Raw genomic sequence first — 18,426 nt, 5'->3', positions numbered from 1 at the left:
AGGTGCAGTAGAGGATGCAGACCAGTACATTGCACAAACGTTGCTGTGCAGCAAGAGCGAATTATAATGCAGGGCAGTGCGAGGCAAGTTGTGCTGCAGAGACAGGTATTACCATGCGGTGGGGATGGAACACAGTACAACACGGTGCAGTACACATAACACATTCAGAGTGAAAAGTCTGGTAAAGCAGAACCTTGGCTTGGTTTTTAATCCTATCCTGAGCACCACCCTACTGTGGCTGGGCTCCACTGACCCAGAGCCTTTCCCGAAAAAGAGGTTTCAAGCTCAGCACTGCTTCACATCAGGCCTGGTGGCACTGCCTAAGGGTATGGGGATCATACCCCTCCGCTATTCAGCCTCCAGCGCTATTCAAGTTCTTGGCCTCTCTGCCGATACTGCGCCAGTTGTCATAATGGTTTGAGATGCAGATCCCATCCCATGGGAACTGGACTGAGGTCACCAAACTCCTTTCCTGGAGGCCGCTGAACTGCCTGTTGGGAAATGTGAGCTCTAAGGCGGGAACCCCATAAAGATTTATATAGTGGTGACCTAAAAAACACCATTTACAGAGGAGCAGGAACGGAAATACCAGTTATCTGAGAATATACACCCAACCAAGAGCCCCTCGCACCAATACCTCCACAACACCTTCCCTCTCTGGGACCTCCCCTCAACTGGTATCACCCAAACAACTGCCCTGCTGGAGCAGTCTGGAGCTGGTATCCCTAAAAACGCCCTGGAACCACTGCAGCAATTGGCCTCTTCAGATGGTGCAACAGACGGACTGGTAGCCCTACTTCCAAGAGAGGGTGGGGAAGGGCAGTGGAAGCTGGGTACTGCTGGAACAGTCTGACAGTTCCCAGGATTAGCACAGTTACCAAAATACCCTGTGCACAGCCCCCCTGAGCCTCTGAACAACCCACCCATCCCTCTCTGGAGAAGTTTTAGTACCAAGAAACCCATCCTGAATATACCAGTATCCTCGGCCAGCTTATGCAGCTATGAAACGGAGGCCTTTCGCTTATATGCATTCATTTATTTTAGTTTCGAAGGACTCTCCCCATGTGCAAAGACAGCTGCCGTTTTGTTCACAGAGTTGGTGCACCTTGTTAGAACACACATACATGGCTGTCTCTCGTGGGGACTTTAACTTGGTTCTTTCTTGTTGTTTTCCTTAATCTACAAGAAGAGCCATTTCAGACTACAATGACGCCTTGCTCTTTTCATGGAGAAATACCACCACGAGCACCGTACACAGTAACATCAACTCAGTCTCCCTTACTTACAGCCTGGCAAAGCCTCACATTTCTCCCTGCCTCTTTGGCTGATGGGCATCATGGCCTCCCTGTGGGAATATATGGAGAGTCAGGAGGGCAGCGCAGGGCTCCTTTGATGGGTCTACCACAAGGCCTGCTCAGAAAGATCAAAGTGACGGCTAATAAAGATTCCTTCGTCCCACTCGAGATGCCCATCACACATGTTAACATACTCCCAGCCTTGCTGTCAACTTTCCAGATGAAGGCTCCATGCCAGGCCAGCTGCTCCTGTAGGGGGCACTGACGGCAGCAGCAGGATTTGCGGTAGGACACCCAAAATTCATTAACTGGCCCAAACAGCGCTGTGGACAAACACTTCCATAGCAAGCTAAGAAGGTGCTCTGCCTATATCGCCGACCCACTCCCCTCCATCTCTCCCCACTAGCATGGTGAGCTTATCCGAAGATGTGAGCATGAGGATGCAAGAGAGACTAACACAGCAGGCTGCAGGTGGCTCCTGTATAAGCAGCAATCTGAATGCTGACAGCCAAGCAGTAATCAGGCCCTGTTGAGGTGCCGCCCTGGAGAAGGTCCAGTGCACAAGGAAGGAAAGGCCAAATTTGGCCACAGTGCCACACGCAGAGACTACCGCTCTCACTCAAAGAGGAGAGCTGGTTCTGGCGGGCTGATGCCCCCTGGGCACCAGATGTGGTTCCCCAGCTGCGGGGGGGTGGAGGGGAGGTCGGGCACAACACGTTCTGTGCCTTTAACGGCACAGGGCTCACCAGCTTGTCTGCACGCGTACATATCTATCAATATGAAACCAGGCTTCCCAGGCAATCAATAACGCTGTTTAAGTGATAAATCTCACTATTGACTGGCTGCGGAAGCCAGATTTTGATTAATTTAAAAGAGCGAGCGAGAACGCCAAAGAGCTCAGAGTGTTTTTAACGTCATTGGGCATTAATCCACCCCGCTCGAGATATGCTGTGAAGAGCGGATGTGGACGGACAGGAGCTTCTGTTTCCAAAGCTGGTCGGAACAGCTGGTGGAGATGGCTCCACACAAAGCCCTGCAAGACTCCAGTGCCCAGAGCCTCCCATTCCCCAGCCTACCAAGGCACCTAAAGTCCTTGGACTGCCCTGCCCTGGTGCACACCCCAGGAATTCCTCCCATCAGGAGCCAGCATAAAGGACAAAGAGAGCGGAAGGAAGTGGGGCAAGGACAGAGCAGATGGGGAAGCAGAAATGCAGCCATGCTGGTGTGTGCAACACAGCCACCGCTGATGTAAATAAGCCTGGATCCAGCAGAACGACACCCATCTACACCAATTCAGGATCTGGCCCTTTATGTGTGTGAAATCCCTGAAGAATTCTTATTTGCTTAGACTTGAACCTTTGTACTGCAGCTGGAATTGATGCTCAAGGGCCTGCCAAGCCGCCAAATCTTTTTGGTTTCCACTGCAATTTCGGGCTGGCGAAAGCAGCTGGCTAACTGACATGCTGTGGAGACCGAACCCCACTGTCCTCAGAACAGCTTCCCCCACACTGCCCTACCACGTGCCGTGACCCTGGCCTAGAGGAGCCACCTCTGGGATGAGAGGGGGGCAGCCAGTCCCCGTTAGCTCTCACATGCTCTACTCAGGCTGCCAATGAGGGCGCCAATTATGCCACTTGGGCTTGTGATGGGGACACCCGTCCACTAAGAACCTGACTGATGCCAACACCACTTTGCATGCACGTTGCCAAAGAGCTGATGGTAACACCTCTTCACCACCCCTGACCTGAACTGGATTTGAATGGATGGCCTAGAGGTGTGAAGGATCACAGTAGGTCAGCTCCCCTTCTCTGCCTCCCATCTCCCAAACCCCACAGCATTTGTTAAATGGAACTGGGGCAGGAGCAACTGTAACAGTTAGAGGACTGACTGTCTCCCCTACAGGTGGTGAAGAGGGAGCGGATGACTGTGCACAGTACAGCCAGACTATAGCTCCAATGAGTAACTGGACTACAAATGTGAAGAGCCTTCCCTCAACTCCCAGACTTCTGGTGAGGCAACGATACAACACCCAGTGACGAGGAGCTCCCAGACCTGAGTGCTAGTCTCAGTTCTGTCATGACTGGCTGTGTCACCTTCTAGCTATAAATTCTTTTCTGGCCCCCAGTGTCACAGTACCAAATACCGCACAATCTGTAGTGTACTGATCCTCACGAGAAGGCAGGGCAGCGCTATACCCCTATTTTACAGATGCAGAAACTGAGGCACAGGAAGATCATGAGTCTTGTCCTTGGTCAGACACAGCCCATGGCAGAACAGAGAATTGAATCCAGGTCTCCCAAGTCCCAAGTGAGGGTTCTGACCACCTCCTCATCCCTTTGAATCCCTCCTTAAGCCTCATCTCTTCAAGCGACCCCAACTCCCTTTTCTTCCTCAATAATCTGCACCCCAGCCTTGCCAAGTCTGCTGCTCTGTGCCTTGTCTCATTCAGCCTGTCGGTTCCTCGGGGCAGGGAACAAGTCTCATGCATTTCTGGGAGCACTGTGTATATTTATGCATCCGAAGAAGTGAGCAGTAGCCCACGAAAGCTTATGCTGAAATAAATTTGTTAGTCTCTAAGGTGCCACAAGTACTCCTGTTCTTCATGTGTATATTTATGGCATTGTATAAATGCTTTATAACAACAGCGTAATCTTGCTGTGTGAGAGCTGGCTTTAACTACAGCTAACTCCCAGGGGGTGGTTGTAAGGCAAGATTAACTAACGCTTCCACTGAAAGCCAGGAGAGTTTTCCATTGATTTCACCAGGAGCAGCAGCAGGACGGGTGTTTGAAAAGCTCCATGTAAGCTCTAGGAGAGATCTATTCCTCAACAGCCGGGGGTGAACGAAAAGCAAATGTGGAAAGCATTCCCTTGATCTTGATGCTCCTTTGATTTGCGACTGATTCTGGTGTTAATCTCTCAGGAACCTGGCAGCTAACCCACCAAGCATGCTCCATGCACCCATCATAGCCAGAAGGGCTCCTGAGATTGATCCAGAAGGCCTGCCATGGGTACCGGATAAGATAAGGCACCACTCGTATCTGCCTTATCTTTAAATTCCATCCTGCTCTGAGATTTCTCACAGCAGCAGATTTGATCCTTTTGCTTCTATGCATTATTCAAAAGGCCCAGCCTGGAACCAGCCCGGCGCACACATGAAGAAGTTTATCAGCGCCACAGATGTCTGAGTTAGTACAAAATGTTATCAACAGAGACAGAAAAGCCTCTTTCTCACCTGAGCCCAGCTCAGCCTCTTCCATTGCTAATTTAGAAGGTGGCACTCTACTTCCCCAGCCATTTATCTCTGTCAGGAACCTGCCACCTGCCAGAGATAATCACTAAGGCCTTGGCTACACTGGCGCTTTACAGCGCTGCAAGTTTCTCGCTCAGGGGTGTGAAAAAAACACCCCCCTGAGCGCTGCAAGATACAGCGCTCTAAAGCGCCAGTGTAAACAGTGCCACAGCGCTGGGAGCACGGCTCCCAGCGCTGTAAGCTAATCCACACGGGGAGGTGGAGTACATGCAGCGCTGGGGAGCTCTCTTCCAGCGCTGGCGCTGCGACCACACTCACACTTCGAGTTTCGAGTGTAGCCAAGCCCTAAGCCCTACACTTCCGCTCTGAAGCACAGCAGGTCACAGCCTGGCTTTCATCATCTCCCTTCTCACTCTTCCTTTTCTCCTGTTCAGGATGCACAGGAAGTTGGGCTGAATGTGAGAGTTCTTGCTGGAAACTGGAACTGATGGAGAAGAGGCCTAATTTATTAGTATTATCATCACTTTTCTTATCAGCTGTGAAAGCCCATTACTTTGCCCTCACCTTAGTATTCCCCATTCCTTCGTTAGTGGAAGTGCCTCTGGTGTTTGTGTTTGAGTCTGCCCTGCATGTCCCCTTTGCACAGCTCCCTTTCAATTCAATGTACTTTCTGAACACTTAGACAAACAACGGTCACGGTTGCCCTTGAAGAAATGGCTGAGTTGGTACCAGCGCCCTGACTAGGAGGCGCTATCTGCCTGTTACTCAGGTTCCCAATCTTGGGGACTCTGCTGGGTTGCCAACTGCAGTGGTCATAGAGCACTACCATTCACACTCAACTGGGACATTTTCTTTTTGCTATGACATCCCAATGTCCCGTTGGATTATTCCCAAGAGTGCCACAGGGGGCTACACCAAAGGTTCTGCAGGCTTAGAACACGGCAGCATCTGCACCTGATGTCCAAAAGCACTGAGCACCCAATAATTCATATTCAGGTCGATAGGAGATGCTGAGCGCTCAGCACTTTTGCAAATCAGGCCACTTATTTAGCTCCTTAACACTGGACACAGAAGCACGTCAGGCACCCAGTTTTGAATATTTTGGCTCTAATGTGGATAAGGCTTCAGTGATCAGAACCCTCTTTTATCGCCATGTCTCAGCATGTTTAGCTAGCCTGGTGGTGAAAACGGGTCAAAGTGATACAGCCTAATCGACACCAGAGGGTCCCAATAGTAGCAACACAAAGATCGCATCAATGAGGGAACAGAGGGAACTCGCTGCTGAGATTATTAAAACCATAACTACAAAGAGGAGTAATGCAGGGCCAGCCACTGATCTCCTAATTCCTGTGATTGACACAATCTTTGGTTTTATTCATTAGATCCATTGTCTTTTCAAAAAACAATTATTCCTCTAACCCAAGCGTGGGAGACCAGTGAGGGAGCCCAGGGCTGAACAAACAGAGAATGAATTTCCACTCACCCTGGGGAAGGGGACGTTGTCAAAAGGGCAGTCTGCAGAAAGCAACAGGAAACCAACTTCTCTCCCAAAACTGGCGAATCAAACTCGAGACATGCAGCAGAGACAGTATGCAAAATCCAAATGCAATGCCTCAGGATAGCGCTTATGCAAGTATCTTGCCTCCAGAGAAACTAAACTGCAGTCTCTGCAGTGCAATAAACAACTTCTCAATCAAAGATCCTACTCCCTGAGCATCAAACAGCCCTCTCTCAAGCACACCAATCCCCCCTGAGAATCAAATATTGGTCTTTCCAGTGCTAAACGAGCTGCCAAGCAAAGCTACAGTTCCCTGGGAATTTACACTCAGAAGAAGGCTTTAAGCCATCCCCATAGAAACTGAGCTACCATGGTTGCAGTGCAGTTGGTTTCACAAGATGGTCCCTTGATTATAAATTGCCCCCCCACACCGCCCACCCTTTCAGTGCACAATGTTGGCACAGCAGAAGCCAAGGGCCACTGACCAGAGCATTAAATGCACCAGCACTTTACCCTTGCTGTATGGATGCTCCCAAACCCAAACATTTTAGTTCAAAAGTGGGGAACACTTGCAAAGACAAGCACTAGCCAGTAATGAGCAAGCCTGCGGGGCCCACCTCGGTGTGCCATTTTGCAGAGGAGCAGCAGCTGCAGGAGTTAAAAGAGACACCTGTTTTCCTAGAGAGAGATGGAAATTCGGAGACCATCTGTGTGCATGCACACGTGGGGTCTCGGCATGCAGGCACAGGAATGCACACACATTTTTGAGAGGTGTGTGCACATGCCAGCATCGGATGCAATTCGGAGCTGTCGGCATGCATGCATAGGGATGCGCATACATTTATGGTGTGTGCATTTGTATCCATTTCCAAGTTGCTCTGGTGGGGCCCCAGCATACATACTTGCACACTCCACTAGGAGCACACTTCTATTTCGGGGACAGTAGTTTTGGGGGGTCACTGTGTGTAGGAGTGCACATCCATTTCAGGGTGTGGCTTTGGAACACATCGCACCCTCTCTGCTCCAGCCAATGGGCGGATACGCAGTGCACTCCAGGCACAAAGCAACACACATGGTGCCTACCCCCCACATCCAAAGGGCCCGCAGACATATATGTGTATTCTAGGGGCAGGAGTGTATAGAAATAGGCTGAGCTTTGAGTGTATGTAAAGAGCTGTGTATATGCACAGAGGACTTTGTGGGGTGGGAGTGTGCAAGTTGGACAGGGGATGCTGAGGGGGGGTTGTGGTGGCGAGGGCTGTGTGTGTATACAGAGGGGGTGGTGTATGTGGATTGAGGTATAGGGATATACTGTTTCTGTGTGTGCTTGGGTGTGTTCCTGGAAGGGGATTGTGTAGTCTCTCTCTTTCACACACACACACACACACACACACGATGGTTGTTTGGTCATCACAAACCATGACCATTCCTCCTCAGTCCCCCAGGTCTCCACGCAAATACCTCTCCCGCTGCGCGCCCACCCGGCAGCCCCAATGAAAACCAGGGCAAACGCGCCGAGGGAAGCGGTCTGAACACAGCCGGCAAAGCCAGCAGCACTCGGGCTGGCTCGTGCTGCAGAACTAGCCTCGGACTCCAAACGAGGGGCTGAGCCGGGCACAGCTGCTGGTCGCCCCCAGTTCCCTCCCCAGACAGACCCGCCGCAGAGCTGCCCCCGGGTGCGCGCGCCTTACCTTGGCTGGCGGCTGCCCCTCCCGTCCTTCCTCTCGGCGTTGCCTACTCCTCCCGCCTTCCCCGCCCGCAGCGCGGCCGGCCAGGGCTCAGCGCCGGGCAGCAGCAGGGCTGGGCGAGAGGAGGGAGCGGGCTGCCCCGGGAAGTTTCTGCCGGAGCTGCAGGGGGCTGGGAGCGACGCACGCAGGCTCCTGCCGTCTCCATCTCCGCGCTCCGCTCAGCCCCCTGGCTGCGGCGTGTCCATGCTGCGGCGCAGGGCCAGGCGGCCGGACAGCTCGGAGGGAGGGAGGGAGGCAGGGGCGCGGGGCGCTGCTCTCGGGGCAGAGACAGCCGGGAAAGCCGCCGCCCGCTAGGGGGTTAGACACGCCCCGCGGCGGCTGCCCCCTCGGCCCCGATCCACAGCGACTCCGCAGCGAGCTCCCCGCCGGCCCCCGACCCGCGCCCTGCGGCTGGAGCCCGGCGCATAGCGCCTGGCCGGGGCACCCGGCGAGCCCCCGGCCCCGACGGGAATCGCAGCAGCAGCGTGGGCGGGGGCGAAACTGCTCCTCTCCTGAGACCCGCGGCTCCGCTCCGTGACCTTGGCTGGAGGCGCTGTGCCTCCGGAGCCCTCCTGCGCCGTGCGCCCTCCCCCGAGCGCCGCGGAGCCGCCCCCGGGCGGGGAGCCGGGGGCAGCAGGGAGAGCGCGGCCGCACAGCCAGCGGGGCGCAGAGCGGATACTAAAGAGCTGCAGGGCCAAGCAAAGCTCCAGCAGCAGCCGGCCAGCCCAGATCCGGGGCCACCCCTTCCCCCGCCACACCTCCGCCCTGCGGAGAAAGGGAAGACGGGGGGGGGTCTCCCCAAAGCACAGGGCTCAGCCGGGAGCTGCTGGACAGAAGGCAGGTCCCCATCCGGAGAGGACCCACCTGATGGGGGACTGCATAGTTGAGGTTGGCCTCCTGAGGTCTCTTCCAACCCCAATATTCTATGATTCTGTGCACACCGAACTGCACCACATGTGTCCAACAGGCCATCTCCGATTGCTGGGAGTGTCCTGCCCCAGGGGCCGCTCACAGCCCTGGGTTTCCTGCACTCCTGGGCTTGGGTCTCTGCTGCCACCACCATGGAGCTTTGCACTAGGACATTTCACCACCTGTCACCCTCGCTCTGGTCCTGGTTCCAAGGCCCAGACCTCAGGAGCGGGGTGCTCACTGAAGGATGGCAGGTGCTCTTTGAAGGCCGTGGCAGGAAAACCCTGTCAGCGCAGCTCCACTCCGTGCTGAAGGAGCAAATTCTTATTTTGTTCATCACAAATAATCCCCATGGATGAACTAATGCAGGTCCCCTTCAGCCAGGTCCTGAGACCTTCTAACTCCCTCCTGTCAGCCCCAAGACTTCCTCTTCCAGCCATCCTCACCTGACTGAACGAACACCCCACAGTGCCTCCTGGTAACCAAAAGGGCCTTTGCAGAGTCCTCGGATGTGAAACCACATCTCATGTCCAGCACAGGTTTCTCGTCCCTCACCCACACACATAAAATAAAATTAGCAGAACACATTACCTAACATTCTCCACATGGCCCCTTGCCCCCTCTGCTCCCTGAGGATGCTATATGCAAGCATATGCTATATGAACACTTCAACCTCCCTGGCCACACAATAGCAGATCTTTGTGGCCATCATCCCAAAAAAAAAAAAGGACCAGACTTCAAAGAGAAAAACTGGCTCAGTTCATCATCTGCAATTTGACACCATCATCAGTCAGGGAAAAAAAAAAGACTGACTTGCCAATTACAATTACAGTTCCTCTCTCCCTCCTTCACACCTTCACACTGCTAGAACAGCCTCATCCTCCTCCCTCTATTGAACTAACTCTAACTCTCTCTCTTGCTTGCTTTGCTTGCTTATATATAAAAACCTGCCCTGCCCAACACACCACTTGCAGAAGAGAAGTGGGTATTCACACCATGCTCATGCTGCAAAAAAACCTGTTAGTCTATAAGGTTTGTTGCTATATGCAAGGGGACTGCTTCCAGGTGACCCCCTCTGCTCTTCTCACCCTGCAGGTTTGTCTTGTTTGCCTTTTTCGGTGCCAGCTCCCCAAGAAGCCTGCAGGGTGACCATTTTAATGCTTGCAGTTAGGCAGATGGGCCAATGGTCAACATTTCTTTTCTCATCTCAGGAGAACTGAAAGGGTTAGTCAGTGTCTGTGCTGCACTGATGCCATGCATCCCCCCCTCCCACCCACACAGCTGCTTGCTCCATGGCAGCATGACCAGGGAACACTGCATGTCATGTTGGCATGGCACATCTTTCCTGTGCATGTGCATCAAGCCTTGTACAGGGAGTGCCACGTCAGAGTGGCTTCCCTGTGCCCACATGTTTCATGACATCATGGGCAGGGCCCATCCTATCCGGGCATTGCAGTTCTCCGTATTTCATACAACAACCGTCTGGTTAGCATCATTGTTCTTATCTCCACTCTCCATGTATTTCATGGCCACATTGCCAGGGGAGGTGGCACGAAGCACTGTACCGGCGTTGCCTTTCTCAGCCCCAGTGCTGGGGGAAGTGAGAGGCAGATTGCTAGGTGGACATCTCAGGTCTCTGTTTTCCCTTTTTTCTGCTCAGGGTTGCATTAGGCTCTCTCATTAATTAGCTGTTTTATCGTTCTCCCAGCAGGGACTCCTGTCATCATTAATGATGAGACAGAGGGGTTTACTGCAGCACTTGACACTGAAGGAATCAGACATAAAATCCAGCTGTTGCATCTGAAATCCAGAGGGAGAACCAGAACCAGGGCCGGCTCCAGGCACCACCGAAGAAAGGTGCTTGGGGCGGCCAATGGAAAGGGGCGGCACGTCCGGGTCTTTGGCGGCAATTCAGCAGTGGGTCCCTTAGTGCCTCTCGGAGCGAAGGACCCGCTGCCGAATTGCCGCCAAAGATTGAAGTGGTGCGGTAGAACTGCCGCTGAAGTGCCGCTGATTGCGGCTTTATCTTTTTTTTTTTCCGCTTCGCCGCATGGGGCGGCAAAAAAGCTGGAGCCGGCCCTGACCGGAACTAGAAAGAAAGCCAGGTGGGATGGAACCCCCTCCCCCCCACCATGCATAGAAGTGCACTAGAGAAATGCCGCAAGCGGGAGATACAAGACCAAGGGATGGACTGGAGCACTGATAGCACTTGTCATGCGCTCCAGGTCACTGTCTCCTCATGGCTAGGGATGGGCAAACCTCAAAGGGCTGGAGATGCAGCAGCCAGGAAGTCTAGTCCAGAGCACTTGCCTGCAAGACAGGGTTGGGACTGGCAGAAGAACAGGCTCTCTCAGATCACCCATCAGGTTAGAAACACCACATGACAGTGTGAGTCCTACAGGGCGCTGGGCATGCCAGCCCCTGACAATCCAGTCCTTCCTTCACCAGGGGCGGCTCTAGAAATCACGCTGCCCCAAGCAGCGCGGTGCGCTGCGCCGCCCTTCCCCGGTCCCCTGCCGGGCCTCTCCCTCCTCCTCGGCGTTAAAGCTCCAGCAGCATGCTGCGGGGCAGGTGGACCGCGGGGGGGCGAAGCGACTTCCGCAGGCGCGCGGCGGGTGCTGTGGTCTCGCGCGGCTCGGGGACCTGGCGCAGCCTGCCGTGCCGCCCGCGGTCGAGCCGCAGCGCCGCGCGCCCGCTCGCGCCCTCGCGTCCGCGCAGCAGGCCGTCCCCCGTCCGCCCCCCCTGCCACAGCCTGCAGGTCCGCAGGCCGCCAGCCGCCCCGCCCCCCCCCCCGGCCGGCCCGGGACGCAGGCAGCCTCTTACCCAGGCACCTTGCTTTGCTGCTGGTGCCTGGCCCCCTGTCCTTCACCTTGCTTCCCAGTTACCCACACGCCCAAGGAGTCCAAATAATTGGGATCCTACCGGCTCATGATGCTGGTCTCATCTCCTACAGCTCTTCCTCCCGCCATCCTAGCTTCTATTCCCAGTAGAAGCCAAGAAGTGCAGAGATGCAGGGACTTTTTTTTAAGTTAACCAAATTCTTTCAGCCTTTAGGGAGGATTCAGCCTGAGCCAGCTCTTTAATTTTAGCCAATCGGATTAGCTGTCCCCCCACCCCTGGACACACCCAAACTGAAGAGTGATAAAATCCACACCAGGCCCTTGGTTTGTTGATGAGCAGCATCACCAGATATCACTGGGAGGCCTCCACCAGACAGCTCTGCTGATGCACCTCTGGCCTACCTGCCTTAGCACCCCTCATCGGGCTACCAGTGTACAAAATTAAAGTCCACAAAGCCCAGAAGAAAACAGTGGGTTTAATATTCCTTATTTCTATTCCAGCTGTACCTGCGACCCCAGACGGGATCCCACTATCCAAACCTTCCTGCCCCAGATTGCTCACCCTTTAGAATGCAGCCAGGACATAATCGGGGACGACAGAAGGAAAGGACAGGAAGAGTGAGGAAACAATGAGTTTTGTTACTCTTATTTTGCCCAGGCAGAAGAGTGCAACTGGGGAATGTGTGTGTCTGTGTAAGGTAATAATTGGAGATATACCAATCTCCTAGAACTGGAAGGGACCTTGAAAGGTCATCAAGTCCAGCCCCCTGCCTTCACTAGCAGGACCAATTTTTGCCCCAGATCCCTAAGTGATCTCCTCAGGGACTGAGCTCACAACCCTAGGTTTAGCAGGCCAATGCTCAAACCACTGAGCTATCCCTCCCCCACAGTAGAATTGTTTTCTCTTTTAAAAGAGCATAGTCAATTCTGATGCACAGCATCCTCCTCCTACTCCATTCCTGCCCCTTGCTGAGACTTCATGATCCCAACTTGCAGATCCTCTAATATTCCAGTCCTACCCCCCAGTCCCCTCTGTCCTGACCCACAGCTGTTCCTTTCTTGGGCCCACATAGCTCTGCTACGGCACTGCAGTCCTGGCCCTGCAGCCAGGGTCCAGTCATGGACCTTTCCTAAGCAGGCAGAAAATGAGGCAGCATTCTGTAGTGATTCTGCATAGAGACAAACATTCAGGACTGAGATGGAGGACTGGCTGTCCATGCTGAGCTCCCGAGGTGACAGGCTTATGCGGTAGCCCTGAGCTTGCTCTTTTCATAAGTTTTGCCACAGGAATGTCCTGGACAGGCATGACTGAGCCCCTTTGAATTTGATTTTCTGCAGACACTGCAGATAGACTCACCATTCAGAAAAAGAGAGATCCAGAGAGGCTTTGGAGGGACTGGTGTAAAACACTCTGAAAAGGGAGAAAGAGGAAGACAGATGGCTGGGGGACCAGTAATGGGCCAAGCAGGGGGTTGGGCTTTGCCAGGCTAAACCCAAAACGTCAGGAATGGGCACGTTCTGCTCAAATACGGGACATGTATTCTGTGTTCTCGTAGCTCATCTGTGATTTCCCCCTCAAAATGTAACATGCCAAAGCCACTACCCGTGCACTTTCCCACCTACATCACTGGTTGGAATGGTGCCCAAGGCAGAAGTGGGCAGAAGCCCTTACTAGCTGATGTGTAATGAGCATAGGGGTTCTCAGGCCAGGTCCTCATGGTCTGGGAATCAAAGAACTGGCCCTAACTGCAATCCCAGCAGAGGGGCCAAAGGGGTGTGGACCTGATCACCCCTGGAAGCAGTCCCTCGAGCGCCACTCCACAAAGCAGCGTGGCGGGAGCATGCTCTGTGACCCACGCTGTGGCTGTTCTGCGGAGAGGGAGGTCTCTGGACTGCCTTTCACCCGCACTAAACTCACTGAATGGAGAGAGAGTCCCATTAAAAAGCAGCTCAGTAGGTCACTGGGCTTCACTCAGCCGACAGCGGTGAGTAGGATATAAGCTGGCACGTGGCGGAGCCTCACCTTTGCCGTGCCAGCTTGGCAGGGGAGCCAAACTCCATTCTGCAGGGCCGCATGGGCTCCAGCCCCCTTCCGGCGGCACCATTCCGTTAAGCAAAGAAAAAATACAATCAGCCCACAATACCCAGCGGGGTAGGAGAACTAAACAGCTCTGTTGAGGACTGGGAAAGCAGCTGTTGTAACTGCCGGCCTGGCTGGCTGAGAAAGGAGAGAGCAGGCACAAAAGGCAGAATGGAAACAGAAGGGGGACAGCGTCATCTTCCAAAGGATCTGTCTTCCCCACGCAGTTATGCTAAGAGGGCTTTTTGAGATGCCCTGCTGCATGGGCTCTTAGAGGGGAGCAGGCAGTGCAGTGGGTGTTTGTAGTCACCAAACTGCCTGGCTCAAGAATCCCGGGAGTTTCCAAGTCTGCCTCCACATTGGCTCCTGGCACTCCCCCAGGGAGCGCAGACAGGAGCCAAGGGCGGAAGCAGAGCAAGCTCCGTGCAATGTTTTCGATCCACAGCACAAACGGTAACTGGGGGGTTTGGACACGTGCTGGGCAGTGTGTCAGCAGGGGAAGTGGGTGAAAATTTTCAGCTAAAACTTTTTCCAGTGAAAAATGCAGGTTTGACAAAACAGAAAAATGTACCAAATTCATGTCGGTTTCACGGAATTGTTTTAGTCAAAAATCGGCCCCCTCTCTCCCCCAACAATCAAAATGTTTTGAATCAACATTTTCAAATTTCCTTTAATTTTCTTAAAATCAGAAAAGTTTACAAACGGTCAAAATCACAAAACACTTTGATTCTGTTGAACCAGAACCTTTCCACTGACCCAAAATTAATTTTTACTTTTTGATTTTCTGAAAAGTACAAAAAAATCATTTTCTGGTCAACCTAAAACAAATTTTTTCAATGTTTCAGACTTCCAGCGAACAGAAAAAACCAGATCTATTTGCCCAGCTCTAGTCCATGTCCTTTCCATGACTTCCAAATCCAGTCCAGGATTTAGGGCATGTTTCCCAAATGATGGGTCCTGACCCACCAGTGGATTGCGGGAAGGGTGTAGGCAGGTCACACATGCCCAGAGGCATTTCCCCCTGCACCCACCATGGTGTCGCTTCCCCTGGGCAGCAGCAGGCAGTGGTGTGGGGTGCAGGATCTGGGCGGTAGCAGTGCAGGGGAAGGAGCTGGAGTCAGTGAGCACAGTCAGCAGCCTGGTAGTGACCCCGGCAGCAGAGAGGGGTCTGCTGAGCCTGCAGGAGGGGGCCAGGCTGGGAAAGCCAAGCAGGGAATTGGGGCTGAGAAGGGGAGGGGAGGCTGGAGGGTTGGGAAGGGAAGGGAAGGGGAAGGAGCAGGGGTAGTCCGCCTTAGTAACAAGTTTGGGTACCACTGCCTTAGGGAACCTTGGTATGAGTATAGCTCCATTGATTTGACTGGTGATACTGGGCAGCACAGGTAAGTTGTACCTAATCAGTGTGGGAGCTAGTGGAGCCAGCCAGGGAAAACACAGGGACTGACTGTGTTCAGCAGCCTTGATAAAGAATCTCTTTCCCATTCATTATAACTGCATTCTCCTCTCCACCCCTGGGGCACATCAGGGAGCAGTACTATAATGTTCAAAGGCACATTCCTGCTTCCTTTCCCCCTCTCCCTCCCCAAAGAATGAGGCATTGTAATGGCTGATATTCTCATTGAGACGTTCATCCCAAAGGGGTTTGCAGCACTTCACAAATCACACAGATACAAATCACTCCACCTATCACTGCAATGCCCGCTACTCCTGGAGTGGAAACCAGCCACTGTTGAACAGCATATGGCAATGCTACACCCCAGACAACAGCAAAGGCCAGGAATAAAGAGGAATACTGTACCCCTGGCTGACCAGGACTTCCTGCACTTAGCATCTATTTATGCAGGCCTTTTTCAGAGAGGGTGCATGAAGAGGTGAGTGTGATGCTGGCAAACCAGGTGCCAGCTCTTGCCAAGGCTTCAGGCCTCAGCTGAGCACTGACAAATTCATTGCTGGAAGCCAGTCCAGCTGACCTGTGTGTTAGTATGGTAAGATGGGTATTGGACTTATAACAATGTGTGTAAGCTTTATGAAATGCTTGCTAGTTGCTGCATGCATTAATCTCAGTTATAACATCTTTAGCACATACTATATTTAAGTTTTTGCTTTATGACTGTAAAAAATGTTTGCTCTGAACCTGTGAATTCAGTCAGGAGGGATGTCTCCTAGCCATCAAGAAGGCTGAATGGGCCATTGTGGGACATCACAGTACAAAGACTTTGCTAATTACCCCAGACATCTATGAAGAGGCTACATGCAAAAGGGCTCATCTCACCAGCTTGCATTCTGGAAGAAGGTCACACATGCCCAGAGGCATTTCCCCCTGCACCCCTATGGTATCGCTTCCCCTGGGCAGAAGGCAGTGGTGTGGGGTGCAGGATCTGGGTGGCAGCAGTGGGACAAGAAAATTTGGACTCTCACAGGGCCAGAGCTATGAAACAGAAGCAGAGATCCCCAGAGTCAAACCTGGGCTTGCCCTAAGAGACATTCAGAGCTGACAGATTGCTACAACTCTGTCACCTTTTGGAACCATAGACTGTAACCCATTTGTGTATATATGTTGCCTGCTTTAACCTTTACATTTCTCTCATTTCCTTTCCCCAGTTAATAAAGCCTTAGTTAGTTTACATAGGACTGGCTACAAGTGTTGTCTTTGGTGTGAGATCTGAGGTACAAATTGACCTGAGGTGAGTGACTGGTCTCTTGGGACCGGAAGCAACCTAAATCTTGTGTGATCTTCTGTGTATTTCAGCTATCACTAAGGGCATGTCTACACTGGCAGAGTTACAGCACCAGGAGTTACAAAGCTACTCAGAGAGCACTGAAGGGAAACCGTTGTTGTGTGTTCACACTGTCAGCTGTCTGCGCAATAGCGTGTTCACACTTGCGGCACTTGCAGCAGTATTAGGAGCGGTGCACTCTGGGGAGCTATCTCACAGAGCTATCTCACCTCTTCTGTCGCTAAGAGTTGTGGGAAGATGGAGGTGTTGCAGGACATCCTGGGTCCTGTCCAAATGTCCCATGATGCATTGCTTCACATCCCAGCAATTCCTGTGCTTCCATCCGCATTTGGCACCATCTTTCAACGGTTTGTGTACTGCATGCCCTGTCTCTTCAGTCTGCAGGAATGGATCCCGAACTGTTGACCAGTATGCTGCTCGCTCTGACCAACATGTCACAAGTGGCAGTGGAGTTATTTCTTAAACTACAAAGGCAAGAGGAGTGTGACATCGATCTTGCCACGCGTACTAGCTTGTGGCATTCATGGAGGTGCTGACCACAGTGGAACGCCACTTTTGGGCTCAGGAAACAAGCACTGAGTGGTGGGATCACATCGTTATGCATGTCTGGGATGACGAGCAGTGGATGCAGAACTTTCGGATGAGGAAAGCCACATTCATGGGACTGTGTGATGAGCTCGCCCCAGGCCTGCAGCACAAGGACATGAGAACGAGAGCTGCCCTGCCACTGGAGAAGCATATGGTGATTGCACTGTGGAAGCTGGCTACTGATCGGTCGCTAACCAATTCGGAGTGGGAAAGTCAACTGTTGGATTCATGTTGACAGAAGTGTGCAGGGCCATTAATCGCATCCTGCTCCAAAAGACCGTGACTCTGGGAAAAGTGCGTGACATTGTGGATGGCTTTGCACAAATGGGCTTCCCTAACCACAGAGGGGCGATAGATGGGACATATATTCCAATTCTGGCACCAGACCACCTCGCCACTGAGTACATTAATCACAAGGAGTATTTCTCAATGGTTCTCCAGGCACTTGTGGATCACCGTGGGCGTTTCACAGATATTGACGCAGGCTGGTCCGGAAAGGTACATGACATACACATCTTTCAGAACACTGGCCTGTTCAGGAAGCTGCAAGCAGGGACTTTCTTCCCGGACCAGAAGATCACCATAGGGGAAGTCGAAATGCCCACTGTGCCGTGGCTTATGAAGCCATACACGGGGCAACTTGACAGCAGCAAGGAGTGGTTCAACAACAGGCTGAGCAAGTGCAGAATGACTGTTGAGTGTGCTTTTGGCTGTTTAAAGGCCCGCTGGCGCTGCCTCTGTGGGAAGCTGGACCTGGTCGATGACAATATTCCTATGCTTATAGCCGTGTGCTGTACGCTCCATAATATTTGTGAAGGGAAGGGTGAAAGCTTCACTCAGGGCTGGACCACTGAGGCTCAGTGCCTGGAGGCTGAGTTTGAACAGCCAGAGATCAGGGCTATTAGAGGGGTGCAGTGCGGGGCCATAAGGATCAGGGATGCCATGAGGCAGCAATTTGAAGCTGAAAGCCACTAATATTTGTTGCTATGCTCAGGATTGCAGTGATTGTAATGCTAGGAGGTGATTGTGATTGGTGCAGATGATGTACTGTGAAGGTTTAACATAATTGTCTGTTGCTTTGCAGGGCTCTGTTTGCTTTCAATTAATAAAATAAAGGCTGCTTTCAAACCAAAACAATGCTTTTATTAAAAAAACAACAACCGGAGGAGAAAGAGAGTCAAATAAAAACATCTGAATGGGGGAAGGGAAGGTCCTGGGACGAGGTGGGGTCCTGGGATGGCTAAAGATTTGTGTATGTCCAACCTTCTCCTTTGGAGTACAATGCAGCAGGTACTGTACTTCAGCAGGGCTAAACTGCAGAAGGATGGGTGTTGAGTGCAGTGGGTAGTGGGAGCCCGCAGTGCTGGACTGTGACAGGGGAGGAGTGGAATGCCATGGGTATAGACTGGAGCCAGGAGGTTGATAAGTGGGTGTTGGCGGTATCTGGGGCAAGCATGGGAAAGAGTTTTGTGACAGCAGCTGCAGGGGAGGGCAGGCGTGGA

At 52.6% G+C, this 18,426-nt stretch overlaps 1 protein-coding gene across 1 annotated transcript in view; it reads right to left on the bottom strand.

Annotated features, from left to right (window-relative positions):
* The window catches only part of FRMPD3 (FERM and PDZ domain containing 3), a 140,437-nt gene extending 132,559 nt beyond the window's left edge, over positions 1–7,878 (bottom strand). The window contains exon 1 of the mRNA XM_039487344.1: positions 7,737–7,878. The gene's annotated coding sequence lies outside the window, so the exon portion shown is untranslated. The remainder of the gene's footprint in view (positions 1–7,736) is intronic.
* Between the last annotated feature and the right edge of the window lie 10,548 nt (positions 7,879–18,426).

This window comes from Mauremys reevesii, linkage group 9 (assembly GCF_016161935.1).
Source record: "Mauremys reevesii isolate NIE-2019 linkage group 9, ASM1616193v1, whole genome shotgun sequence".
Classification (NCBI taxonomy): Eukaryota; Metazoa; Chordata; order Testudines; family Geoemydidae; genus Mauremys; species Mauremys reevesii.
Note: the sequence above shows the minus strand (reverse complement) of the source record. Positions and strands in the feature narration are given on the sequence as shown.